The sequence below is a fragment of the Mustela nivalis genome (genome assembly GCF_964662115.1).
Source record: "Mustela nivalis genome assembly, chromosome: 7".
Lineage (NCBI taxonomy): Eukaryota > Metazoa > Chordata > Mammalia > Carnivora > Mustelidae > Mustela > Mustela nivalis.
The window spans coordinates 32,534,485-32,543,054 of NC_139026.1; the positions used below are offsets into that span (position 1 = coordinate 32,534,485).

The following is an 8,570-nucleotide window of genomic DNA, read 5'->3' on the forward strand; positions in this document are numbered from 1 at the left end:
ACCATTTTTTACTTCCTTTGAGAAAATTCAACTTGATTAAAATTTTGTAATCACTTTGCAATTTTCAATAATGTCTCTTATCTAAAAATTAGTGAGTGGAGATGGGATGTGATCAGAACTGTGCTTTAAGTAGATTATATTGGCCAGATTTTCAAAGGAGTTGTTATGGTATGTCAATATTGAAGTTGGAAAAGGAGAAATCAAGAAGGAAGGAGAGAAAATGGTGTCTACAGATTACATCACTCACAGTCAAGCTGCAGCCCAATAGGGCTACAGTGCATACACCACTCAGCCCACTCAAAGATACGCACAGACCACCCAGGCATATGGGCAGCAAAGTTATGGAACCTATGACAGCCCACTGATGTCAGCTATACCCAGGCTCAGATCACTGCAACTGACAGGCAGACCACCTATGCAACTTTTTATGGAACAGCTTCCCACTAGTTATACTACTCCATCTGCCCACCTCTACCTGCCCCATGTGTAAAGTCATTTTGTCCAGGTGGACAGCAATGGTGTTCATGATACCACCACTGCTATGGTCGTGAACATACAGGCCTCCTATGCAGCTCAGTCTGCATATGGCACTTGACCTACTTATTCAGTCTATGGGCAGCAGCCAATAGCCACTGAACCTGCAAGACCACAGGATGGTAACAAGTCTGCTGAGACTAGTCAACCTCATTCTAGCACAGGAGGTTACAACCAGCCCAACCTAGGATATGGACAGAATAACTATAGTTATCCCCAGGTACCTGGGAGCTACCCCATGCAGCCAGTCACAGCACCATCATCTCCTCCTACCAGCTATTCCTCTGCACAGCCAACTAGGTATGATCAAAACCGTTACTCTCAGCGGAACACCTATGCGTAGCCCACCAGCTATGGACAGCAGAGTAGCTATGGTCAACAAAGCAGCTATGGGAAGCAGCCACCCACCAGTTATCCCCACCAAACTGGATCCTACAGCCAGACTTTAAGTCAATAGAGCCAACAGAGCAGCAGCTATAGGCAGAGTTCATTCTGACAGGACCACCCCAGTAGCATGGATGTTTACAGGCAGGATTCTGGAGGATTTTCCAGACAGGAGAGAATGGAACATGAGTGAGCCTGATAACTGGGGCAGGGAAAGAAGGGTATTTGATAGGTGGAGGCATGAACAGAGGGGGGCAGGGAGAAGGATGCAGTGGAATGGGCTCTGGAGAACAGGTGGCTTCAATAAGCCTGGTGAACCCACGGTCAAAGGACCAGATCTTGATCTAGGCCCACCTGTAGATCCAGATGAAGACTCTGACAATGTGCAATTTATGTGCAAAGCTTAAATGACAATGTGATTCCAAATGATCTAGCAGACTTCATTAAGCAGTGTGGAGTTGTTAAGATGAACAAGAGAACTGGACAATCCATGACCCACAGCTACTTGGGCAAGGAAACAGAAGAGCCCAAAGGTGATGCTACAGTGCCCTTTGAAGACCCACCAACTGCCAAGGTTGCCAGAGAGTGGTTTGATGGTAAAGATTTTCAAGGGAGAAAATGTAAGCTTTCTTTTGCTCAAAATAGCATCTAGGGTGAATAGCATCTAGGGTGGTATGGCTCCCCATGAGGTCAGAGAGATGCCACAACCACTCTGTGGAGGTCAGGGGACCCAGAAGGTCTTGGGTATCCCTTGGGGTCCCATGGGAGGCTGTGGAGGAGACAGAGGTGGCTTTCCCCCAATAAGGCCTCGACAGAAGCCTCCTCTTTCTCCACCATGACCACCTCTGAACATCCCACCAGGACCATCGTAGTCCGTGAGGTTGCCTCTTCCTCCCTGCATGTCACCAGGGCCACCTTTGCCACGGTCACCATCTGAGGTTGGAAAAAGTGGTAGAAGGAACCCTTCAAGCTTTGGACTGCATTGCAACGTTGGTTGCATTCTGTTCTCCAGGAGAAGTTCTGGTTTCCCCAACCTGGACCAGGGCACTGCCAGTTTCCAGATCAGACTTAGATGTTCTCAGAAAATGTGTATTTTTGAATGTCATTGTTAACTTAAGCCTGCTTCAATTTATAACACATCAAAAAGTGCCATATTTGGTTCTAAACAACTATACTGATTTTTACAATGGCTTTTTGAAATTGCAATTGCCATGTGTTTTCCTAAGAAACTTGTTATATGAGCATCCTAATGCTTCCCTTCTACCATTTTATAGATCTGAAAATTAATGGAAGAGTAACTACCTGAAAAAAAGGCTTTGGGTCTCATTAAGCTATAAAAATATTCTTAATTAGAATGTGTATTTTTCTACTAACTTTTCTGCTCTCCAGGATATAAATTCTCATTATAGCTCAAGTATCCCTCACATATAAATGTGCTGAAAAGAGAGTAAAAATCTTTTGTATTCCAGGCCTAAAGTAAGTCAAAATCTAAAACTAAAAATTATTTAAATAACCTATTTCTTACTTCCTCTTTCATCTTATCCTCAGGGGATAAATTGCTCCCTGGTAGTAGAGGTAGTAGAGGTGGTTTTGGCTCAGTTCAGGATCTTAGGGTCAAGGGACCCAGCCCTCTCTCCCCATTTCCCTCTGCCCTCCCCCCTGTGCATTCTCTCCAGTGCATGTTCTCTGTCTCTCAAATAAATAAATAAATCTTAAAAAAAAAAAAAAAAAGATGCATATGTAAACACGTTAACAAAGCCAGCTAAGCGATTTCAGTTCTTTGTGGGCCTTAAGATGATGACAACAGATCCTGATTTCAAGGAGTTACGGAAATAAGCTTACCACGCATCCACAGAAGCATATGACAAGGCCTTTACAAGTATATATTTACATTGATTTGTGCAAAATAAAAAGTGCAATGTGCAGTAAGTACAGAAAAAGTAGTGTTATTTCCTACAGAAAAGACTTATAGTTAAGTGTGAGTGGTTTTCTCCTGAAGTACAGAGAGTTGGTTATATAAACTTTCCCCACAGCTTATTGAGAAAGGTGTTATCTTCTAAGAAATTCTTATCTGAGATAAGGAGGAATCTGCCAAACCCTAGAAAAAGCTCAAGCTGTTTCCTGCTGCTGAGTCATGAGAAAAGAGGGAGAGCTCAGAAAGGAGCATAATTAAGTCTCTAGTAACTTTGAAGCCTAAAGGATTTGGGGCAGGAAGTTTGGATCATATAGGTGAAGTTGTCATCTCTTTAACTGAAAAAAATGCATTTTGGAGACAAAGATACTCTTGAAATTAAATGCATCTAGATGACATCAAAAAACTTAATTGTGTTTTCTGGGCTACAGCTCGTCATTTCAGACTGATGGATGTCAGGGAAGGAAAAGGGAACAAGAGAAAATGAAAAGATCTAAAATTCAGTTTTTTCCAAATGCTGCTTCCTATAAGAAGGCATTCAATTCATTTTTCCCATTTTTACTGTTTTAGATTTTTTTAGTTTGAGTGAAAAGCGGGAAAGCATATTTTTATTCCTGAAAGTATCACAAACATAAAGATGGGAAGGATTGTTAGGCTATGGATTCAATTGTTTTGTTGGAAAAGCATGGAATGTAAGGTGTATTAATGTAAATTCTTACACCTAGGTTCAGAAATTAGTTGGAAAAGCACAGAATGATTGAAACTGGCTTAATTGCATTTTAGGTAAAAATAAACACCTGGGTGAATAAAGTTGGTTTTATAATTCTATACAAGCCAACTGTGTGATGTGGCAGCCAAAAATATCTAATGAGTCCTCAAACCGCACTAGCAAAATTATAGTGGCCAGGGAAAGCAAATTAGTAATTCTGATTTTTTGCTTTAGCCAGACCACATCTGGAGTTATATGTTAATTTCTAAACCCCACTGACAGTTAATTATAGTACACCCCATATGATCAATTGTTAAAGACCTGAGATATGTTAAACCCTGAGATATGAAGAACAGTTAGAAGGATCGGTGTTTAACCAAGAACAGACACTCACAGAAGCTTCCTTAAAGTCTGAACAACTGTCATATAGCAACAGGTTTCTATTTACATTGTATACCTTTTGAATCATGATTAATGCCCATCCAGGGGCAAATTTCATGGGAAAATATGTTGAGCCAAGACAAGAGAATTTTTTTTTTTAAAACTTGAACTATCCATCAATACATGGACTATTTCATGAAGTAGTTACAGGTCACTTAAAATATTCTAAATAGAGATAGTTGAAGATCTGTACCGTGTACTTGAGTCAGCTAGAACCAGCATGTGAAAGCCTATTCTTAAATATTTGGGAATTTTATCAGCTGGTTTGGTAACTTGAAATCAGCAAACTGGGAATATTTACATTAGAGAAACTGGCAAACTGTATAAGTTAGTATTTTTTTTTCTAATGAGATCCAGTTTATTAGCACACCACTGGATTTTTATAGATGATGTCAGTGTAACAGATAAGAGTTTTCACTCTTCCAAATCTAAAAGCCTATAGGTGTATTAATATGTAGCAATATATAAGCTAAGTTAAAAAATTATAAGTCATATGAATAGTAAACTCAGGGAAACTTATAAAAGGTTGGAGGTAAAATGTCAAGAATAAAAGAAAAATAAATACTAGGGAAGTGGCTTGTAGTCTATGGGAACAGGGAAAACAGAATTAGAGAAAACTTTCCAAATATTTTGAATTTGTGAGATTTGTTGTTTAGGGAGAAAAGCATTTCCTAGGGCATATCTGTTTTTTTCTTTTCTTTTCTAGAAACAGATATATTAAAAAACAAATGAATAAAATTTATGTCTAGAAATTGCCCAGTGAATTAACTATGAATTTTGAGTCTAGAATAATTAGACTAGCTTTCAAAAATGCAAATACATTTCATTGTGTCTTTTCTAGTTAAATGTAATGCTACCTGAGATCATTGCTTCTGTAACATGAATTTATATTCTTCATTCTATAATTTAGGGATGGGTAATTATGCCTACATTTAATCATAAACATAAATTACCTTAATTCCAGGGGTATTTAAGATTCTTTTCATATGGGTGGCCCTTTTGATATGTAGTTAATTAGTGCTTGGTTTGGATGTTTTTGTTGAAATAGCCATAGTACAGTGTTCAATAAAAACAAAGCTCTGTAGTCCCTTATGGTATAAAAATTTAACTATCTCATGTTTCAAAGTGCAATAGCTTTGAAATTAAAAAAAGATAATACTTCCAAAATGTCCTTAATTGCTGTATGAAATTTTACTAGACTTTTACCGATATTTGATTTCAAAACAGAAAGAAAACTTTTCCAATTTGAAAAAACTTCCTTCCTTTTCCCCATCACAGCAACACAATAGGGAAATACAAACACAAAACCCCATATCTATCTCTCCTTTTTTTGAGTAGCTCTAACACTGTGTATGTAGTAATGGTAGATTGATGACTGAGTTAACACTATGACTCACGTATTATAATTATTTTTACATTAAATACAATTCAAATATTTATTATAGCCTTAAAGGCAATGTCCATGTCTTATTCATTTTTGTGCACATACAAATGCACACACAAAATGATTTATAAAAACATGAATACAGTACATATTTAAAAAAATATTTTTGAATGCAGAGGTTAGTTTACTCAAGCTTCTGTTAACACAAGCAGCATGCTGTTTTTTGTGGATATATTCAGAAGCCAACATAAGTCCATTCCTCTATTATTTTCCCATAGTCTGTGAATGCTAATTTTCTATTGTCTTCATTAAAAGTGTTGATTTAAAATTTATAGATATAGGGGTGCCTGGGTGGCTCAGTGGGTTAAGCCTCTGCCTTCGGCTCAGGTCATGATCTTGGGGTCCTGGGATCAAGCCCTGCATTGTGCTCTCTGCTCAGTGGGGAGTCTGCTTCCTTCTCTTTTTCTCTGCCTGCCTCTCTGCCTACTCCTGATCTCTGTCAAGTAAATAAAATCTTTAAAAAAAAATTTACAGATACAAGTTAAGCCATGATTTTTTTCTGTAGAAGGGTTTTGAAAGAACAAATTTACGTCTAATAAGATACAAAATTATATATTTGCAATCAGTCTACCAAAAGATAAATTATAATACAAGTAATGTACAAACATACATACTTGTACACACATATATGTATGTATATGTAATACATAACTACACATATACATATATGTGTAAAAGCATTTATTCATTTAATGACTATTTAAAGAGTGCCTACTGTAAGCCAGGTACTGTTTTAAGGAACATTGATACATCAGTCAACAAAAAAAAAAAGAAAGATGCTGCCCCAAGGATCCTTTCATTTTAGTATAGGAGATAGCCATTGAACAAGAAAATACAATCTTTACAAAGTGACTAATTTTTTTGTAAGAAGGTAATGTTTATCAAGAAAAAAAAATGGTAAAAGAGCAAGGTAGAAATAGCAATATCAATTTCATAACTATTTCAGATAGTAGTTTGGACCCAGTAAAAGGGTCAGATTCCACATATATTTTGGGTAGAGTCAGCAAAATTCCTGGCAGAATAAATGTGAAGTGTAGGCAAAGGAGTCATGAATAATGCTAGTGGCTTTGGCCAGAACAACTATAAAGTGATAGTGTTACTGTCAACTGAGTTGTGGAAAACTACAGTTGTAACAAGCTTGGGAGGGAAGTACATCAAGAGCGTGAATAAGGAAATTCCAAAACAGATGTGATCCAGAATAAGCTTACTACACAAATGACTCAGATTTCAGACCGCAGAATGAATGTAAGAGCTAACAGACTTTGTCCCAGTGAATTGTTAAAGAGACAGTATTCTTTTCCTTGGTTACCACAGAACAGTAACTAACATGTATTTTAAATTAATTTCAAAAATTATAGAATGTTCTGGCAACATTTCCCTTTGTACTTTTTAAAATATACATGCGGTTAAGAAGCTAACTTTTTATGGCATAAAATTCCAAGAGGAAGGCATTCTTCAGAAAGATAAATATTTTTATGTGTTAGAGGTAAGCATTCAGTGTATCTACCATTTTAACTGTGCTCTTTCCAACTTCTGTTTGTTTTCAGGTTTGTATAAGCTGTGAATTTTCCACACTGGGTAAGAAAAATGTCATTAGTTTTCATCTTAATTGAATGAAATTTGTGACTTTATTGACTAAAATTGGGATTAAGCTGACCTTTATACTGTTGCCATAAAATGACTTCTTGAGCAAATTAATTCCAAAGCAAGAACAAAAAATCTTTTCAATCTACTGAAGGGAGCAAAGGTACATTACAGTCCACAACTACAAACAGGTAAAAAGTATACCTTTTTCCAACAGTGCAGGGGTACAAAAAGTAAATACACCATGATTCTAACCCCCTAATTGCTCACAGTCAGAGGAGATTAGGTAGTCAAGACAAAACTCAAAGAAAATTGTGCTACATAAGAGCTTTATAGGACGGATAAACTTCACTGTGGGTCAGAGGGAGTGATTAATTCTGACAATGTGATTGTAATAGCAGAGCTTAACTCAGGTAAGGCTGGGCTTATTGAAACAATAGCTTTTCTTTGTTAAAATTATATCTCTGCTAGACATTTATTCTCATATAAATTACTATATTATAAAACCAATGATGAACCAGTTAGCCTAGGTTGGGCACAGGTAGCACAACTCTATTCTTTTTTCTTTTTCATCTCTACCTTTTAGATTCTTATTCCCCTCCTCCTCCTCCTCATCCTCCTCCTTCTTTTAAGATTTTACTTTATCTTTCTAAGTAATCTTCACATGCCATGTGGGGCTTGAACTCACAACCCTGAGATCAAGAGTCACATGGTCTACCAACTGTCCAGCCAGCCAGCTGCACCACTGCCTTAAGGATTCTATCTGAAGGCTTATTGTTTTGGTTTCCTTTTCCTAGATTAAGTTGAGTAGATCTCATAGTTTTTAGAAAACATTTAAATGACCAGAAAATGTAGGCTTTTCTCATAAAAATTCAGATCACTATCCAGTTTAAATTTCTCTCCTACTTCAGCTTACGTATGTCACAGGATACACTGGGGAAGAAAGTCATGATTGACTTCTTTTTTTTTTTTTTCTTTTTCTTTTGATACACTTCTTACCTCATTCTCTGGCACTTTTTTTTTTTTTTTAAGATTTTATTTATTTATTTGACAGAGAGAGAGACAGCGAGAGAGGAAACATAAGCAGGGACAGTGGGAGAGAGAGAAGCATACTTCCTGCTGAGCATGGAGCCTGACCCCAGGACTCTGGGATCATGACCCCAGCTGAAGGGAGATACTTAATGACTGAGCCGCCCAGACACCCCACTCTCGGGTGCTTCTTACCTCACCTTTCTGATCTCCACAGTGTCAGATACTGGGAAGTAGAGGATTGGTGAAGGGTTTAGGGGGGAAAAAAAAAGGCCTTACGTGATGGGATTCAGTAGTAACTTAATGCTGGGTCTTTGTTTTGGATGCTGGCTTTTTTTCCCTCATGGAATGCTTTTTCCTCCAACCGCATCCCATGCTGGCACTTCAATGTTGCAAGGTAATGCTTGCTACAGGAATGCAGTTTGCTCCTAGGACTTAAGAAAGCAGTCTCTTTCAATTTCTACTTCAATGTTCTGTAACTGCAGGGTGGTAACTTGAAATCCACCCTAGTGGGAATATTTACATAATGGAAA

At 37.6% G+C, this 8,570-nt stretch overlaps 1 pseudogene across 1 annotated transcript; it reads left to right on the plus strand.

The window, feature by feature from the left end:
- The first annotated feature begins 220 nt into the window (after window positions 1-220).
- LOC309870211 (RNA-binding protein EWS pseudogene) lies at window positions 221-1,570 on the plus strand (annotated as a pseudogene). The gene has a single exon. The product of its transcript is annotated as an RNA-binding protein EWS pseudogene (transcript).
- Window positions 1,571-8,570: the final 7,000 nt, after the last annotated feature.